The sequence below is a fragment of the Triturus cristatus genome, chromosome 4_2, assembly GCF_964204655.1.
Source record: "Triturus cristatus chromosome 4_2, aTriCri1.1, whole genome shotgun sequence".
Classification (NCBI taxonomy): domain Eukaryota; kingdom Metazoa; phylum Chordata; class Amphibia; order Caudata; family Salamandridae; genus Triturus; species Triturus cristatus.
The window spans coordinates 828,139,318-828,159,657 of record NC_140586.1 but is presented as its reverse complement, the minus strand read 5'-3'; the positions used below and the strand labels follow the sequence as shown (position 1 = coordinate 828,159,657).

Here is a 20,340-nt window from a genome sequence, read left to right as displayed (position 1 = left end):
TGAGGGCTATACAGGTGCTAAAGGACCTGAACTTGAGTTATAAGCCCAAACTGCAGGGTGAGGTCCTATAACAAGGGTGAGGGCCTTTAACAAACGGTAAAGCTGAGGCAGAAGGGCTATAAGGCTATTAGAAAGATTTAAATTAAAAGGGAGAAGCAGAAAGACAAGCTTTGGAATGTTGGAGCAGAAGGCTCATACCAGCCATTATTAGCCCTGAGCCACTTTGTTGTCTTCAGTGGAGCTCCCAACATTCTAATGTTCTAGTATAGCCCACTGCAGATGGCTATACCGGTTGTTAAAGGCCCTAAACCCGAGTTATAGGCCCAAGCTTGTACCATCCATTATTAGCCCTGAGCCACTTTATTGTCTTCAGTGGAGCTCTTGACATTCTAATGTTCTAGTATAGCCCACTGCAGATGGCTATACCGGTTGCTAAAGACCCTAAACCCGTGTTATAGGCCCAAGCTTGTACCATCCATTATTAGCCCTGAGCCACTTTATTGTCTTCAGTGGAGCTCTTGACATTCTAATGTTCTAACATTCTTTCTAGACTGCAGACACTGCAGAATGCAGCTGCCAGGCTCTACCTTGCTTAAGATCCTGTCCCAAATCAGATCAGAATAATTCACTCATTTTTATGCAGAAACGGGTGCTTTTTAAAAAAAAAAAAAAATCTGCACCGTCTTTATAGGCTCTCAGGGGAGAGGACATGCTTTGTTTTCCAAATAAAGTGTAATTGCAACCAACATTGTCATATCCTGAGATAACCTACTGTCTTTCTTTTACAGGTACCAGAAGTCACACTGTTTCTCGTCTATCATGGGCATACACTTTGGAACAAACTTTGTCTATTTGCTTGATCCATCTCTGAGTCTGCTCTGCCAGCAGCTTACGATCTGTCTGTTCAACACAAAGTTTTAGTTTGTTTTCCAATATTTGGCTTGCACAGCTGTAACTGTTGGGGGGCAGGAAATGGTGCAGGTGTTAGTTGTGAAGTCAATCACGTACCTGGCCGAGGATGATGATAATAATGTTATTATTAGCAGTGGTGGTAGTAGGGGAAGCCGCTGAAACAATAACTATTATTATTGGTAGTAGTATTACAATTATTAATATCAATAATATTATTGTTGTTTTGGGTGTTATTATTACTACCACTACTATTATTTGTTTATGTATATTAATATTTGTTTTGTTTTTAAAACTTTTATTCAAAACAATTTTGATCATTTAAAGCAGGTTTACAGAAAGATATTAATTATATGCTGCCCAGTGCCAAGGCCCAAGTGGTTCTGTAATTGATTACTATCTTTTTACCTTGCAAACCTAGGCTCTCCTTCTTACCCAAATTGAATATAAAACAGCATATTGTGCCCCTCACTACCACGTAAATTCAGTGTGCCTATAATTACAATCATGCAGCCATCAAGCAGAATTTGCTCAATCAGAAGGACGAAAGCCTCGTTAGTATTTTGGATGGATTACCAGCTGATTTCAAATACTTTACCTGGGTGTAATGGCCCAGTCTCTTCGATTTTGTGGCCACGTTTTTAGATTTTGCTGTCCGGGATCACAAGTAAATTCCGTTCTCTTGGACGTTACAGATCCGTGCTTAGGGTTACCAGTAGACACTTCCACTAGGACACAACATCTGAGGCCTTGGTCTTTCTGTTTGTCCAAATAGTTCAGATCGCTCCAAATCACCGAGCACCTTTAGCCCAGAAGGCATTGAGGCATCTCCTAAGCCTTGCCCGCAGCCGTAGCTTAGGGCACTCTGGTCCTCGCCCACCTACACTGCTTCCGGTGCAGTACAGAACTGGTGTGAGTGGGTGACGGGGCTACCTGACAGACGGCACCACTAGTCACTTCTTGCTACCTGTCTGGATCCGAGCTGCCTTGTGCAGATTCAACTATGAAGCGTCTCTGTGGTTGATGATAATCACAAGCCTTATTTTGTATGTTATGTTACATTATACATGTGAATTTGTAATGTGCATGCCTGCTCTGACCAGGGTTTCCCAGTGTGCCTGACGCGACAGCAAGGAGGAGACACACAGGTCTCTGGCTCATAACAGCCAGGCCAAGCTGTTTCCTAAAAGTTTAGTAAGTGTCCTTACGGCAATGTGGCTTAACGGCTAGAGCGGCCGATTTTGAAGATTTGAGTCTGGCCGTAGACTCAAACATTCTGTAATTCTGGGCAATTCACTTAATCTCACTGTATCTATAAAAATGAATGTGTCAGTCTGCAATGCAACTGGTGCTCATGTAAACTGCACTGATACCTTAGGGTCGAGTTCGTGCTACATAAAACTGCTGAAAAAGAAATAAATAAAAAAGAGGCTGACCGGGAGTTTGTTCCACAACCATGAACGCAGAAGGAGCTGCCTCACTAACTTGTGCCACTGTCCCTTATTTTTGTAACACTCTACGCTCACTTAAAGAACGAGGGTCTGTTCATTATGTCCATTAATGTCACCATTTCCAGACTGCGGCGGGATAGCAAGGAAGAGACACAGAAGACAACACATGGCCGAGCGCCTGGAAGGTCGAACCGATGGGTCCGGTGGAAATTCATCATGCACCCAATTACAGCGTTAATTGGCAAAACCCTGGAATCAATTAATTCGCAAATTTTTTCAATTAAAACCCGAGATAAATCATAAGGACGTTATTAAAGAAAGGCCAAGCCTGTGAACCTCTTTTTCTGAAGGCATCAATGTTTTTTTTATTTAAATAATAATAAAATAAAAGACACGTCCAGCACGGGGAAAGCGCGCTTCCGAAGGCCCTGGCGCCCTTGAGTGTCTTTGCTCGACGATGGGGCTGTCATCAGCAGGACTGGGCTGAAGACAGATAAAAAAATATCGAGCGGCCAGACTCCCGGCCTTCTGCGGTATTGATCAGCCGGGAATTTAACTTGCAGTGCAGATCCTCGATGTCAGCCGGGCCGCGGGGCAAATTAAAAGCAGCTTGCTCGGAGGTGTCTCTTTGACACAGAGGGAAGGCGGCACGAGGCGGACGGCTGGGGGGAGAGGGAGACAACGAGAAGAAAGGCTGGAAAGAGCGGCCCCGAGGTGCATGCCGGGCCAGGCACGAGACGGAAGGGCCTGTAGAGGATGGGCGCAGGTCAGCGGAGCATTGACGTTTGATGGTGGCGATAACTGCAGGTGAGACCTTAGGATCGGTTATCGCTCAAAAGATTACCTGGTGCAGAAAGGGGATGGCAAGTAGCAGATTTGAGATGGTTTTCACAAATCGTTAGGAGCTGCGATAGGGTGCATCCGTGACATCTTGCGATTCAATTCAGAGGCTGCACAACCTTATGGAAAAGAGCTGGGCGGAGTTAAAATCGTATACTGGTGCACCCTAACCCAGCAGGCGTATGTCTCTCCTTTCAAAAGGAAATCTCACAAGAAATCCGCAGCTACTGGCCTGATTCCCTGCGGTCTGAGACAAACTATATCTAACTTACCTTATGGTGTGTTATGTTACTAAATGCACGGTTACTGAAGATGTTGGTAGGTATTACTAACACATAAACTACCAACAACAAGGCAGCTCTGCGGGAAGAATGCCTACTGTAGGCTTTCAGCTAACCTGCAGCTCAGAAGGCCAAACCCGACCTTCCATACATCCAACAAGGTGAATAATAATATTCTAGAAGTGCTCATCATGGTGTGCACTCTCGAGGCGCTTATTACATACACCACGTGCTTTAGAAGTATTCATTATGGTGTGCGCTGTTGTAACGCTTATTGTGCCCTGTACTCTATAAGCGCTCATTATGGCGTGTGCTCTAGAAGCCTCATTAAGGATGTTACTTACCTGTAATCCTAGTTCTCTTCCAGGGGTATACTCATCAAAGTCATAAGCATTGAATAGTCCCACCCACGTGCGGGGACCCCGGAGCAATAGCCAATAATATGCATATATCTACATATATATATACACATAAACACCCATACATATATATATAGATAATATGCATATATATACATATGCAGCCTGAAAACATGTTACTAGGATCAAAACTGCCACAATTGCATTGTAAATCTTTTACATTTGAAAAAATAAAGACATATAAGTCATGATATACTTATGATACATATAAAGAAAACTGCTTTGAGTTTGCGTTGAAACACACAACCTTTATTTTCAAAGGTAAAAAGGCAAGATCATAGAGGCAGATTAGCCTAGAAAGGCTACATATAGAAACAATTGGAAAACTGGCGCCGTGCCTTTAAGACCTCCAGGAACCCCCAGGCTCCCATCATGCACCACAGGTGACAGTTAGGTCAGTTTTTTTGGACGGCGTATAACAGTTTAATCACAGTATGGGTAACAGATACATATATAACGCCATGGTATTTATCTGGGGAGGAGGGAAGGGTGCTTATGACTTTAATGAGTATACCCCTGGAAGAGAAGTAGGATTACAGGTAAGTAACCTATCCTTCTCTTCCAGGGGATACTCATCAATAGTCATAAGCACTGAATAGAGTAGCAAGCCCATCCCTGTACCCTGCGGATGAATACCAGCATATCAAAACCATTTTACCAAAACATATATATTACCCAAACAAATTTCTCAAGGATGCTTGACCAAATTGAGCATCTGCTTGAGTGTCAGAATCAAGGCAGTAATGGTGTGCGAAAGTATGGACCGAACGCCATGTGGCTGTTTTACAAATTTCGTGAATAGGTACATTCCTAAGCATTGCTATCGTAGCAGCTTTGCCTCTTGTAGAATGCACCCTCGGCTTGCCCGGGAGCTGCTTATGTGCCAGTTGATAAGATAACATGATACATGATACTATCCATCTAGAAATGGACCTTTTAGGGGCAGGGAAACCTGTGTTCAATGGACCATAATTCACAAACAGTTGGTCAGACTTTCGTACACTTTTTGTTTTATCAAGTTAGAATTTTAACACTCTTTTTAAATCTAGAGAGTGCAGAGATCTCTCCGCAGGAGTGACAGGGTTTGCAAAGAAAGGTGGAAGAGTAACCGACTGGTTGATGTGAAACTCCGAGACCACCTTAGGAAGGAACCTCGGGTGAGTACGTAAAACCACTCTGTTTGTGTGAAAAACGAGATAAGGCTCTGTAGAGCATAAGGCTTGTATCTCGCTCACCTTGCGGGCAGATGTGATTGCCACGAGAAAAGCAGTCTTCCACGAAAAATGCTGAAGGGAAGCTTTGTGAATGGGTTCGAATGGGGGACCCATTAACTTAGAGAGGACCACATTAACCTCCCAGGAAGGTGATGGAGACCTAACGGGTGGGTAGACCTTTTGTAGACCCTCCAGGTAATCCTTAACAACTGGCATTTGAAAGAAGGAAGCCTGAGTGGGAGACTTTCTATGTGCTGTTATCGCTGCCAGGTGAACCTTTATGGAGGAGTATTGCAAACCTGCTTTGGCCAAATATAGTAAGTATGGTAACAGTACCTGTTCCTGACCTCAAAAAGGGTCATGACCCTCAGCAGTACACCACATGTAAAAACGCTTCCACTTAAAAGCATAAGACTTCCTCGTAGAAGGTCTCCTAGCCTCCTTCAAGATCTGCATGCAGTCTTGAGAGAGACCTAAATGTCCAAATGACCATATTGGATGAACTCAGGAGCCATGTTGCTAACCTCAGGGACGGTAGGTTGGGATGGAACACCTTGCCTCCCGCCCTGGTCAGCAGATCCGGATGACATGGCAACCTCCTGTGTGGTACTTTGGACAGATGAAGAAAGTCCGAGTACCACCACTGTCGAGGCCACTCTGGAGCAACCAGGATCATCTCTGTCTTGGAATAGTACAATTTCCTGATCACCATGGGAATGAGGGGAATTGGTGGAAAGTAATGTCTCTGACCAGTCTATCAATAGAGCATTCCCCTTGGATCCTGGTTGCGGGTACCTGGAGGCGATGACGCGGCATTTTGCGTTTTCTGCTGTCCGTGAAGAGATCGATGTCTGGTGTTCCCAAGTTGTGGAAGATGTCTTGCGCCACTTCTTTTTTTAGCACCCAGTCGTGTGCTTCTGCAAAATAACTGCTTAGGCCGTCCGCTTGGACGTTGAGGACTCCTGTTAAGTGAATTGCAGAGATTTTCATGTCTCGTGCCAGAATCCACTTCCAAATCGCCTGTGCTTCCAGCGACAGGGGTCTGGACCTGGTGCCCCCCTGCTTGTTCAGGTAGTACATCGTTGTTGTATTGTCCATCTGAACAAGCAGAGCAGTCGATTTGATGGAAGGAAAATAAAAAATTGAGAGCCAGATGCCCCGCTCTGAGCTCCAGAATGTTTATGTGGTATAGTTGCTCTTTCTCTGACCACATTCCTTGGATCTGTAGTGGCCCCATATGAGCACCCCATCCCTGAAGGGACGCATCCGTCACCAGAGTCTGCTTGGGCAGCTCCTGTTGAAAGGGGACTCCTACGATGAGATGAGTCCATCGCATCCACCATCTGATGGAGCGCCGGACAGACAGAGGTAGAGTTAAAGTGTCCTCCCAGCGATTGGAGATCTGGGACCACTGATCCTCTAGTCTGCTGTAGAGGTCTCATGGTGTTTGGAACTAGAAAAATGCACGAGGCCATCGAACCCAGTGGAGATGAGATCTGCCCGGCCGTGGGCTGGGCTATCTTTAGGACAGTCTCACACATGTGGCGAATGGATGATAGCCTCTCCTCCGAAGGATATGTTCTTGCGTTTACTGTGTCCAAAGTTGCGCCCAGGTAATGTATCCTCTGTGTTGGATTGAGGATGGATTTTTTTAAATTGACGTGGAGACCCAGCTAATGTAGTTGTTGCATGCAGTACGCGAGGTGCTGCTGTAGAAGACTTGGAGACGTACTCTTGAGAAGCCAGTCGTCTAGGTAAGGGTAGACGAAAATGTGTTTCTTCCTCAAGAAAGCACCTACTACAGCCATGCACTTTGAGAATGTGCGAGGAGCCGACTTCAGACCGAAGGGCAGGACAGTGAACTGGAAGTGGTCTAACTGGATGCGAAACCTTAGAAACTTTCGATGCTTTGGAGAGATTGAGATGTGGAAACAGGCATCCTGAAGATCTATGGAGCACATCCAGTCCCCTTGATGTAGATGTGGGATTATTTGATGTAATGCCAGCATTCTGAACCTCTCTCTCAGAATGAACTTGTTGAGAAGCATGAGATGTGGAAACAGGCATCTTGAAGATCTATGGAGCACATCCAGTCCCCTTGATGTAGATGTGGGATTATTTGATGTAATGCCAGCATTCTGAACCTCTCTCTCAGAATGAACTTGTTGAGAAGCCTCAGATCTAGTATAGGCCCGAACTCCTTGTTTGGACCTTTCTTTGGGACCAAAAAGTATCAGGAGTAGATCCCCGGTCGACGTTGATGCCATGGGACCTCCTCGATGGCCTCCTTTAGGAGTAGAGCGGACACTTCTTCTCTCAGAAGATTTATGTGATGGATGATAGTCTTTTGAGGAGGAATAGAAGGTGGAGGGGACTTGAACCTGATGGAATACCCGTTCCTCACAATATTGAGCACCCACTTGTCTAGTGTGATTTTGGTCCACTTCCAGGTAGAAACTAACACTTCCCCCCACCGGAGTGGGTAACGGAGTTAGGGGAAGCAAGCACTCACTGCTTCTGCTGTTGCTTGGCAGCAGGTGTGGATTGTCTGGAGTTCCCTCCTCGTCCTCTACCAGGACGACGCTGGTAGGACTGTGATCTTCCTTGATGTTGCTGGGAGGACCACTGAGGGGTTTGAACCCTCTGTTGGTATTGGCGCCAATCGTAAGGGCGGTATCGTCACCTGAAGTCCTTCCTCTTCTCAAGCCCAAACACCTTTACTGTATCCAGTTCGGTCTTCATCCTGGACATTTCGTCATCAGCATGAGAGCCGAAGAGCGATGTGCCATTGAAGGGGAGATTGAGAATATGATGTTGTGCCTCTGGCTTCAAACCCGTCAATCTCAGCCAGGCAGAGCGACGGGCACAAATCCAATGTGCATAACCATGGGCAGCTAAGTCAGAGGCATCAGCGGCTGCACTGTTGACCTGATTGGCCACCAGACCACCTTCATGAAGGATTTCCAGGAAATCTTGCTTGTCTTCTTTAGGAACCTTCTCAGAGAAGCATGAAAGAGAGACCCACAAAGAGCGGTCATACCGACCCAGTAAGGCGGAGGCGCTGGCTACCTTCATATAAGATGCCGAGGTGGTGCACATTCTCTTGCCAACTGAATCCATGGCCTTACTGTCTCTATCCGGGGGTACCGCAGATGATGCTGCTTCCGTCTGGTTCTTCCGTGCCGCTGAAACAATAACTGAGTCCGGTGGAGGGTCAGCCTTCAGAAAAAAGGGGTCCTTCTCAGGAGCCTTGTACTTTTTAGTGATCCGAGATGGGGCGCCCCCACCAATGCTGGAGTAAGAAACTTTTGAAGAGCAGGCTCTAGCAGGCCAGGCACTAGGGTAAGCAATGGTCTAGAGGAAGACCTTTGGTGAAGTGTTTCGAAGATGACTGACGTTTTAGTGGTGGAAACAGGCATTTCAATCTGAAGCTTTGCAGCCCCTCGACATAGAACCTCATTGAAGGTCAGGATATCATCAATGGGCGATATTCTACTCGGAGGAGTGGAAGAAAGAGTAGGAGAGTAATCTGCCTTGGAATCTGAAGACCACGAGGATGATCTATGGCTTCGTCTTCTAGGAGAGCGGTGGCGAGATCTGGGTGCCCGACTCCTAGGAGAACGTGATGAGCGCCTTTTCAAAGATGGGGACCTTTGTGGAGTGGCACGTCGCTCATGTCTTTCAGATGAGTGCACTGATTGAATTATAGGAGATCTGGATCTTGTAGAGGAACGTGGCAGTCTTGTAACCCTGCGAATCTTCCACTCTCTTATGTCCCCTAGCCATCTCGGGCAGATATTAGTTGCAGGGGCTGGAGATGGCACTGGTGAGGGTTCAGGAGTGACTTGCACTATCTGAAGTCCTGAGGAGGAAGAGGCACTCCTTGACGTCACCACCTGGGCGTCCCGCGTCGAGCGGTCTCTCGACGCCGCCCTAGGTCTCTTTGCAGGAGGAGATCTCCTCGACGTTGATCTCCTCGAAGTCGTCCTAGAGCGCGAACTTCTTGACCTCCCAGATACAGAGGGTGTTTTTCAAGATCTTGACGTCGATCTCCTCGATGGCGACCTCCTCGACGTCGATCCCCTTGGCGACGGATGCGTCGATGTCATGCTCCTTGACGGCGAATGCCTGTGCGGCGCGTCGACGGCGAACGACTGTGCCTCACCGGCATCGAGGCCCTCGGTGTTTGGCTCGACATCGATGCAAGTGGACCTCTCGACGTCGGCAGTGATCTCGACGTCGCCATAGCACCTCTCGGCGGCGGGCTTCGAAGTTGATGAGTCGACGTCGAGCCACGGCCTCTTGATGTCGTAGGCGAGCCAGACCTGGACCGCCTACGCTTTGGTGTCAACTTCTTCCTATGGGTCTTCTTACCTGAAGTCGGTTGCTTCGACGGCGAAGGACGCCTCGACATCGATTTCGACGCCGACTCGGAACACCAAGATATTTTGGATGTCGATCTGTCCCTCGACGGCGTGTGAGATGTTTCCCTTTCTCACCTTTCTCTTTGCGCTCCAGCCTTGGTTGAGAGGAGGGTTTCTTTGAGGGATGTTCTTCTCACCCACTTGCTGTTTCTTTTCCTCTCTCCTGCTTGGAGTGCAGCTTAATCTTCTCCCTTTCACTAAGGGTTCTTTTTGAAAATTGCAGTGGTAACACTGGTCTGGCTTGTGAGATGAAGGTAGACAAGCAATACAGACTGAGTGAGGGTCTGACTTAGCCATCTTTTTTCCACAGGCCGGGCACTTATTAAATAAGGCCGGCATTATGACAGGAAAAAATAGCCAAAAGTCAGAAAAAACAACAGAATTAGTAAGCTAAGTACTAAAGATGTCGAGTGAAACAAAAAAATTCACTTTAAACCAGAAAAATAGTGATAAAAATCACTAACTGGCGAGCTCAATGCTCCAGGATCCTCACAGAAGGAGCCGGAAAAAAGAACTGACCTAACTGTCGCCTGTGGTGCATGATGGGAGCCTGGGGGTTCCTGGAGGTCTTAAAGGCACAGCGCCAGTTTTCCAATTGTTTCTTTATGCAGCCTTTCTAGGCTAATCTGCCTCTATGATCTTGCCTTTTTACCTTTGAAAATAAAGGTTGTGTGTTTCAAAGCAAACCCAAAGCAGTTTTCTTTATATGTATCATAAGTATATCATGACTTATATGTCTTTATTTTTTTCAAATGTAAAAGATTTACAATGCAATTGTGGCAGTTTTGAGCCTAGTAACATGTTTTCAGGCTGCATATGTATATATATATGCAAATTATCTATATTTATATATATACATATATATTTATATATTTTTTTTTTGGGGGGGGATATTTATGTATATATATATAGAGAGATTGACAAAGGCTTCTACGAAGCCGAAACGCGTCTCTCGTATGTCCGGGTCGAGGGTGACCTGAAATAATAAAATAAACCATATTCCTAACAGCCTGATGTCCATGCCTTCTTCGTTGGAAGCATCTAAGGAAGCGGGATTGTTTGTTTATATATATATATATATATATATGTAGATATATGCATATTATTGGCTATTGCTCCGGGGTCCCCGCACGTGGGCAGGGACTATTCAGTGCTTATGACTATTGATGAGTATCCCCTGGAAGAGAAGTCATGTTCTCTAGAAAAGCTAATTATAGTTTGATCAATAGAAGTACTAATGACGCAAAGTGTCAAAATGCATTATGGCGTGTGCTCTAGAAGCACTGACAATAGAATGAACAGTATAAGCGCTCATTATGGCGTGTGTTTTAGAAGCCTCATGAAGGCATGTGTTCTAAAAACACTATTTATAGTTCGATCAGTAGAAATACTTATGGCTTGTGCTCCAGAAGCGCTCATTGTGGCGTGTGCTCGAGAAGCACTCATAGTTTGCACAGTTGAAGTACTTATGGAGTGAACTGTAGAAATGCATTATGGCGTGTGCTCTGGAAGCACTCATTTTGGAGTATGCTCTAGAAGCACTCATTATGGCTTGTGCTCTAGAAGCACTCATTATGGCTTGTGCTCTAGAAGCACTCATTATGGCTTGTGCTCTAGAAGCACTCGTTATGGCTTGTGCTCTAGAAGCACTCATTATGGAGTGTGCTCTAGAAGCACTCGTTATGGCTTGTGCTCTAGAAGCACTCATTATGGAGTGTGCTCTAGAAGCACTCGTTATGGCTTGTGCTCTAGAAGCACTCATTATGGCGTGTGCTCTAGAAGCACTCGTTACGGCTTGTGCTCTAGAAGCACTCATTATGGCATATGCTCTAGAAGCTCTCATTATGGCCTGTGCTCTAGAAATGCTCATCATGGCGTGTGTTCCAGAACTTCTCATTATGGTGTGTACTCTAGAAGCATCATTAAGGCATGTTCCCTAGAAGTACTCTTTACTCTTTATAGTTTGCACTGTATAAGTATTTATGGTGTGAACTGTAGAAATGCATTATGGTGCGTGCTCTTGAAGCGCTCATTATGGCCTGTGCTCTAGAAGCACTCATTATGGCTTGTGCTCTAGAAGCACTCATTATGGAGTGTGCTCTCGAAGCACTCATTATAGTTTGCACAGTTGAATTACTTACGGCGTGAACTGTAGAAGTGCATTATGGCGCGTGCTCTAGAAGCACTCATTATGGAGTGTGCTCTAGAAGCACTCATTATGGCTTGTGCTCTAGAAGCACTCATTATGGCTTGTGCTCTAGAAGCACTCATGGAGTGTGCTCTAGAAGCACTCATTATGGCTTGTGCTCTAGAAGCACGTATTATGGAGTGTGCTCTAGAAGCACGCATTATAGTTTGCACAGTTGAAGTACTTATGGCGTGAACTGTAGAAATGCATTATGGCGTGTGCTCTAGAAGCATTCATCATGGTGTGTGCTCTAGAAGCACTCATTATGGAGTGTGCTCTAGAAGCACTCGTTATGGCATATGCTCTATAAGCTCTCATTATGGCCTGTGCTCTGGAAGCGCTCATAATGGAATAAGCAATAGAAGCGCTCATCATGGCGTGTGTTCCAGAACTTCTCATTATGGCGTGTACTCTAGAAGCATCACTAAGACATATTCCCTAGAAGCACTCTTTATAGTTTGCACTGTATAAGTATTTATGGTGTGAACTGTAGAAATGCATTATGGCGCGTGCTCTTGAAGCGCTCATTATGGCCTGTGCTCTAGAAGCGCTCATAATGGAATGAACAATTGAAGCGCTCATTATGACATGTGCTCCAGAACTCCACATTATGGCGTCTGCTTATCTAGAAGTGCTCTTCGTAGTTTGCACTGTATAAGTACTTATGGCATGAACTGAAGACATGCATTATGGTGTGTGCTCCAGAAGTGCTCATTATGGCATGAACAGTAAAAGTGCTCATTATGACGTGTGCTGTAGAAGTGCTCGTTGTGGCATGAACAGAAGAAGGACATGTTCTCTCGAAGCACTATTTATGGTGTGCACTGGTGAAGTGCTGATTATAAAGTGTCCAGTACAAGTGTTCATTATGGCGTGTGCTCTACAAGTGTTCAACAAGGCGTGTTCTGCAGAAATCTTTATTGTGGTGCCTTTTTTGAAGCACTTAGTATATTGCCAGCAGTCGAAGTGCTCATTATTGCACTCACTGTAAAAGCACTTCTGAGGAACAACATGAAATGCTCTCCAGGGAAAGTGAACACACTGGTTTTGGCGCCACCTAGTGCCAACACCACGCTTCCTGCATTATTAAGGACCACTTCAGGCCTTCAGTTTTATTACTAAAAATGTGCTGTAATAGGGAGAGTGGAGCAAGAATGAGCTGGGGCTGGGGAGAAACATAGAGAGCAAGGGGGTATTTGAGTGGAGAAGCAGCACAAGAGAGAGAGATAGAGAACACAAAAATGAACTCCCAAGAAGTGCTGAGCAAAAAAGAAAAAAAGTAGTTCCCAGCATGTAAACAGGGGAAAAATACAAGTCATCCAATAATAAACATGGTGACAAAATTATGCTCCAAGGGAAGGACAAACACAGGAAGAGAAGGAAAGTCACCGAATAAGAAGCAAGCAAATGACATTGCCAAGAAGGGCCAGTCATTGGTAAGCAATGAACTGACCTAAAACCCTCTGTAAGTTTTGGTAGTGTCCACAAAACCAATTTGACAAAGGGGGAGACCTAAAAAAATGTATTTCAGAGGTTCTGCACTGTGCTCCTTACATGTAGTTTTGATTTGCTCAAGGGCAGATTATACAGTTTGCAGTTGTACCATGTCGCACGAGAAGCTAATTCACTCTAGTTTAGTTTGCATGTTGGGGCTTGCAGTCCTGCATTCACAAAGGTAAAACACATAAACCCAGGGCTGCATGCATGACTCTATGTTCCAAGGAAGCAGTGGAGAAGGGGGCGGATACATATGAATGGATATTTGAACTGAAATATTTGCATTTTCCATATGTGGAACTAAAAAGATCGCAAACGAGGTGCCTTTTACAAAACTGGTTTCATACCACAATTGTGCCAATCTCTCTTACATGGCAAATGAGAACAGCTCAAAATAACAATTTTATTAAATAAACCCTAGCCCACTCCCATGGTGTGATGAAGCCCAGGGAAGGAGAGTTCATATAAGCCTTGGCTGGGGGTCTCACCCTCCAGTATCAAGTACGAGCAGTTCCGCTAGACCATTGCGCATGTGCGGGAATCACACCTTCAAGTGTTATTCTGAAGCGGCGAGTAGTGTCTCTTTGGTACACTTGTTCTGTGGTGATTAGTTTCACTGTCATTCCTCAGCTTTGGACATCTCTGCCCCATGTACTTGATGCGCCCACCAGGGGTCAATCACCATTCTTTAGGTTTTGTCTTTTTCCTGAACTTAACACGTTTGTATGCCATTAAGTGGGTGAACAGAATGAATGGTGTGTGTGTGTGTGTGTGTGTGTGTGCGTGCGTGTGCGCGTGCGCGCGTGTGCGTGTGTGTGTGTGCGCGTGTGTGTTTATATGAAATCAAAGCTTACTCTCTCAACTTCCAGCCGGCGATAAGAGAGATCCGGACTCCAATTATGGGTGGCAAAAAAGGTTTTTATTCTATGCACAAAGCCGTTATGACGCGTTTCGGACAACACGGTGTCCTTGATCACATGCGGAAACGCAGTTCGCTTCTAATTTTTATGTTGCTGTGAATCACCTCCCCCGTGTCACATGGTAAATAGACACAGACATCATACTGTGTTGTGTCACCGAGAGTAGTCTGTTTTATATATATATATATAGATATATATAGTTGGAATGAGTCCCTCATTAACAATAGTGAACCTTTGCTGTGTGCCATTCACGTGTGGAGTGCCTGTTTGGATTCGGGACACGGATTCAAGTGTCCAAGATGGGACTGGCATACTCTTGAATTCGAGGATTTTGGCATAGAACATGTAATTTAAAAACTTCAATTTAAGTACCCACATTTGGGACTAGAAAGACAAAGAGGCAAAACTGTGATGTTTTTTTAGAATGCTCAAAGGATCACTGCCAGCAAAATTGACATGCCCTGAAGAAGTTCACAGTCATGAACAAAATGCGTTGGCTGAGGCTTTAATAATTTGAATATAAAAGATGAAAATCTAAAAGCTTTTTGGAATATAATATAAAGAAGCAACAAAGAAAATTGGTCACGGGAATTTGACTTTTTTTTAAATCTACAATTGTTTCTTTCTTGGGTGCACCACCACAGTAAATGAAATGTTGTGGTCTGCATGGCAGAGATATCCAGGAGAGGCAAACATTGTTAGGGTGTGCACCAGACAAACAGTTTTAGGGACTGAAAAGGGGGGGAGGTTAAAGTTATTATTACCTGACGTTTTTTGTATAAGTTGGAACGAAGGAGAACCAACTGACATATCAGAGAATGATGAGCCCATTTAATGTAATTTCCTAAGCATAGCAGCAAGACTTCGGACCCATTAAGGTATGGTAAGACATTGGGAGAAAGAAGTGGCCTATATTAAATAATCAATATTAAGTGTTGTTTAGCTAGATGCATGTATGCATATATGTGCGTACAAGAGAATATACATTTGCATTCATTTGGATGTCCATGTATATAGATACATATATTAAAGTGGCTGATTGGAGAAGATTCCTAAGACGTGTCACTGTAAAGGTTGAAGAGGCTGAACAGCACATCACCTATTTCAAGCCGTCTAGACGCTGTACTGACGGTGTGGTGAGGAAGTAAGAACATACCGAAAGTAGCATTGCAGACTTCTGAGCCAGTCGCTCTTTTCATCCCCAACCCCTTTCTCACTTGCCAGTGCATTACCAAAAGAAGGTTTCGGAGAGTTTTGGCGCAAGGAGGAATCGGAGGCACTGAGTGATATTCATCTGCTCCTGTGGAATCTCTGGCACAGAGTTAGTCCTGACACCTCCATATTTGCACTTGTTTGCAATAATTGGGGGGTTGTCAGTTATCACCACTCTCTAAATCAGGCTTTTTTAACTTTATTACGGACTGATAGAAAAAGCTCAGCTAAAATGACCTCATGAAAATACCAGTGATCTCTGGCGTATCTTGTGTACAAGCAATAATGGAAACAGATATGACTGTTGGAGTGAATGGGAGCCAGCAGTCTGTGGTTAATGCTGCCACACAGGGGGTCACAGGCACTCATTTTGGCTGTTGTTTTGCTGGATTTTTGCTGGACTACTAGTTTGCTGTATTTAATCGATAACTGCAGTATGCGAAATTTCACCTAAGGCGCTAGAGGCACTGTAACAGCTCACGCTGACTTTCCAAGATTGGGCTAAAGGGTGAAAAAATCGGCCAGGCTGCTGCTCGAGCAAACCACGCTGCAGCCCTTAGGAAAGATCTGGATCTGAATTTGAATCCGGAAACTGTGGAGATGTCAATCTGTGAGGCTGCCAAACAAGATCATCTTGGAGGTGTGTCTGTGGACCTCGACTCAAGCACCAGCATTAGCCCTTTATCTACTGCCTCTCCCAGGGCAGGTACCTTAGATCTGTCCAAGTTAAAGACAGTGACGCTGGTGGACTCAGCTGGGGAAACCAAGGATCTTAAAAACTATCCTTTAATTTTTAAACCCAAGCCTGGTTTGTCATCAGTGGTACAAGAGGCGACAGGGAATGGGCCCCCGTCAGTGGATAACCCTAGGAATTTGTGTAAGGATCGTAGTCTTAGGGATCCTACGGAGGGTAGTCACTCTATCTCTCCTTCTGCCTCTTTGCTTTTGCCTTCCTCTGGGGGGGGGGGGGCTCATCTGAACTACCTACTCCTGCGGAAGATGCCCTGACACCCCTAGTAGAGACTATATCCTTGGACCCACAGACTTTGCACTCCGAAGTAAGGCCCGAATTAACTCAGGACAATTCCTTTCAAGACAATAGATCATTTTCCATGCAACGGGATGCTAAGAGCCTCCTCAATTTGATTCTGGAGGAGATTCAAGAACTGAAAGCCTCCCAATCTGCTGAAGTCGCTGTAATTCATTCCAGTTTAACCACAATTGAAGAAAATATGGCTCAGGTCCCGGCACATCTTCTTGAGGCAGAGACTAGGATTTCGCAATTGTAAGACCAAGTCTTAACTATGAATAACAAAGTTGCCGCCTTCCAGAGCCAGAAATCAGCCTTGAAGTATAAACTGGAAGAGTTAGAGAATCATTCTAGACGCTCCAATCTCCGCATACTTGGAATTCCGGAAGGCCTTGAGGGACAGCAGACTCTATCATGGGTTGACTTATTTATTTTAAAAAATGTCCTTCCGGACTTTAATGGTGATCTTACTCTTTCGCGAGCCCATCGGGTGCCGGCACATCTACCTCCCAATGCTAAATTCTAACGGACCATCTTAGTTAACTTTGGGGATTTCAGGTTTAGGGAACAAATTTTAACCAAGGCCATAAAACAGCGACAGTTCACCTCAACAGAAGTCCCACTTTGTCGTATCTTCCTGGACATGTCGGCTTCTGCAGCCAAAAGGCGGAAGGAGTTTGTAAAAATGCTACATCTTTTTAAAGAGCAGGGAGCGCAGGCAATGATTGCTCAACACAGCAAGTTAAAAGTCCTAGTTAAAGGCAGATTCCATATTTTTTGCAACGTCCCGGAAGTGCAGGAATTACTGCAACAAATCTCGTTGGATAAACGTTAATGACCTACAGACTCTAACATGTCAATATAATGTTAAAGTGTCGATGTTATGAATGAACAAATGTAATTAATTATGTATTATCAACCTTTCCTCTTGCTGTCCTTTCCTTCTGCTAGTATATATTTGTAGATACTTGTAGATAGTCTGTTATCAGTTCTCTTTTTGGACCTGTCCTGTGTCTCTTCCGCTTGTTTTTTTCCCTTTTTGAAGGAAGGGGGGGGGGGGGAGGGAGACTGGTTGCACTAGGCACCAAGTCATAGCGCTAGTTAAGGGTGGGGAGCCTTTCAGATATGAGCAGGGACGGCAGTCTGCTCATGGTGGCTTCGGGAGCTGGGTGGGGTCACAGGGGTGGAAAAGGGAGCATGGGGAAAAAACGAAATCTATTTCTTAAATCCATACACATATACATCCATTTTTATTAATAGACTCACATTTTGCTAGATCTCAGATGGGAGCATATTTCTATCTATTTTGTTAGGTTGCACGGATATTACCTTGCCTGCTGCGGGCCATTGAGGCATAGGTTAAGACAGAAAATCCAGCGGCCATTTTAATACAAGAGACCCATATACCAGGAGGGAAACTACCAGATTTCCCAATGTTTAGGTCCTGGGCAGCTTACAGGGGCTTCTCCTCATCTTCGGCATCCCATCGGGGCACGGCGATTTTCCTTAGTAAAAAACTTCAGGCTGAAGTTGTTAATTTTGTTAATGATCAGAGTAGAAGGTGGTGTTGGGCCACCTGTAACCTAGGGGGCAGACTTTTAACTTTCGCCAGTATCTATGCCCCAGTGGAAGATAATCCAATGCTGTATGAGGAATTATTTCAATCTTTAAGTCAAGGACCTGGTGAATTGATCTTAGGGGAGAATTTAAATTTTTTTATGAACCCTAAAATCGACTCCTCTGCCTTGTCCAAAAAACAGGTAAAACCTAAAACTTTATGAGTTTTACAAAACTATGGTGTGACTCTGGACATACTGGATCCCTGGAGGGCAGTATTCCCAACTAAGATCGCCTATACTTGTTCATCAGGTAGATTTCGTACTTCGTCACGCATCGATTTTTTTCTTATTTCTAGGAGACTGATTTCTAGCAGGCAGAGAATCCTTCAGAATGGATTCTCGGATCATGCGATGGTGATTCTTGAGTTAGAGTTAGGTAAATACACTATGACCCCTAAAAGATGGATGCTATATAGGCAATATTTATAGAACTGGGTGCTCTTTATTAAAACTGAGATTAAAGAATTTTTTGAGCGAAATCATGGTTCTGCACCTCTGCACATGGTCTGGGACTCGCTTAAGGCTTTCATAAGGGGACTAGCCATAGGAAAGGATGCCGATAATCTTAGGAAAGATAAGGAAGAAAAGCGATTTTTAGAGCAGAAAGTGCAAAGGTCCTTTGACACATTTCTCAGCAGTCCCTCAGTTTTCAACCAGCGGCAGTTAGATCAGGCTAAACGGGATCTTAGTGAAAAACATTATCTCAAAAGTGAATCCTTTTATCAGCACCACAGGCAAAAAATGTACGAAGAGAGTAATTATACCGGGAGGTTTCTTGCGTGGCAGGCAAGGGAGCAGGCTGTAACTAACCATATCACTGCATTGAAATGTCCTATAACTGTTTACCGCACTGATGACCCGGTAGTAATCGGGGATATAATGTTACAACATTATAGGAACATATACGGCCAGCAACAGACCATTGATATGACATCCTTGAGAGACTTTCTCAAGAGACATGAATTGCCTGTACTCTCTGATGTGGAGAAAATGAGCATGGCGAGTCCTTTTATAAAAGATGAGCTGGAGGATGTCATTCAAAATCTCCCAAATGCCAAAACTTGTGGCCCGGACGGCCACCCGGCAGAATTTTTAAAAAACTTTTCTAGCACCATCTTGGATTATCTTTTATTGTTGGCCAACTCAGTTTTAGAAGGTGGAGTGATACCATTGTCATTCAGAAACGGGAATATAGTCCGTTTTTTAAAAAAAGGTAAGGATAGTGAAGATCCTAATTCTTATCGTTCCATCACGCTTTTAAATTCTGACTATAAAATAATTACTAAACTTTTATCCAATCGTTTTAATCGAATTGCTTTGCATTTGATTCACCCTGACCAAAATGGTTTTATTGCTGGTAGGCAGCTTGGGACTAATACGCACTATTTAGCGGAAGCGCTTGATTATTTTGAGACTCGGAAGATACCAGCTCTAGTCCTCCTTTTATATGCCGAAAAGGCATTCGACCTAGTCGTCTGGGAGACCTTTTTTTTTATTCTGGCAAATTTTGGCATACCTCCCAAAATCACGGGGTTGGTTCAGAAACTATACTTGAATGCAGAAGCCAACATAATCATTAACACCACGGAGGTAGGCCAAGTTAAGGTTAAACGGGGGACTAGACAAGGATGTCCACTGTCCCCGGTATTATTTGCCTTTTTTATTGAGCCATTGGCGATCGCCATTAGGAATAGTACGGATATTTGCCCTCCACTACCAACTATGGCAAAATTGAAATTATATGCCGACGATATCATGCTCATTCTAAAGCCTGAGAAGGAGGTCCAAGAAAAATCTTTTGAGATCTTTCAGCAATTTGAGTCGTTTGGTGGATATAAAATAAACTTAAAAAAGACAGAAATTATACAGTGTGGCGGAGAATCTATGGATTTAGATCTCGATATTCTTTCTTGTTTAAATATAAAACCAAAAAGATATCTTGGTGTTTATTTTTCGGCACAAATTACTGATTTATATGATTTGAATTACGCCCCACTTTTACGAAAAGTCCAGGATTCATTATTTTGATGGAATTCTCTTCCATTAACCATTTTAGGTAGGAGTGCATTCATTAAAATGTCTGTTGTTCTGCTATTTAATTCTCTCTTTTCGGCGATTCCCTGTGTCTTAATGAGTTCTTTTTTTACCAAAATAATGTTTACATCTTTTCTATGGGGAAAGAAGGTCCCCCGAATTGCATTTAGCACTTTATATGAGGAGCTGGAAAATGGAGGATTAGCTCTTCCAAATTTGAGGGATTATTATTTTGCATATTTTGCACAATATATGTCCAGATTTAAGCTAGAATTACAATCGGGTCCTTTTATTAACTATTT

General features: G+C 44.2%; 1 protein-coding gene and 1 long non-coding RNA gene across 7 annotated transcripts in view; one reads left to right on the top strand and one right to left on the bottom strand.

Annotated features, from left to right (window-relative positions):
- Positions 1-20,340, bottom strand: part of RNF220 (ring finger protein 220) — a 720,811-nt gene that overhangs the window by 289,572 nt on the left and 410,899 nt on the right. The window lies entirely within an intron of this gene.
- Positions 3,022-20,340, top strand: part of LOC146835124 (uncharacterized) — a 64,577-nt gene continuing 47,258 nt past the window's right edge. The window contains exon 1 of the long non-coding RNA XR_014960687.1: positions 3,022-3,167. This is a non-coding gene — a long non-coding RNA (uncharacterized LOC146835124). The remainder of the gene's footprint in view (positions 3,168-20,340) is intronic.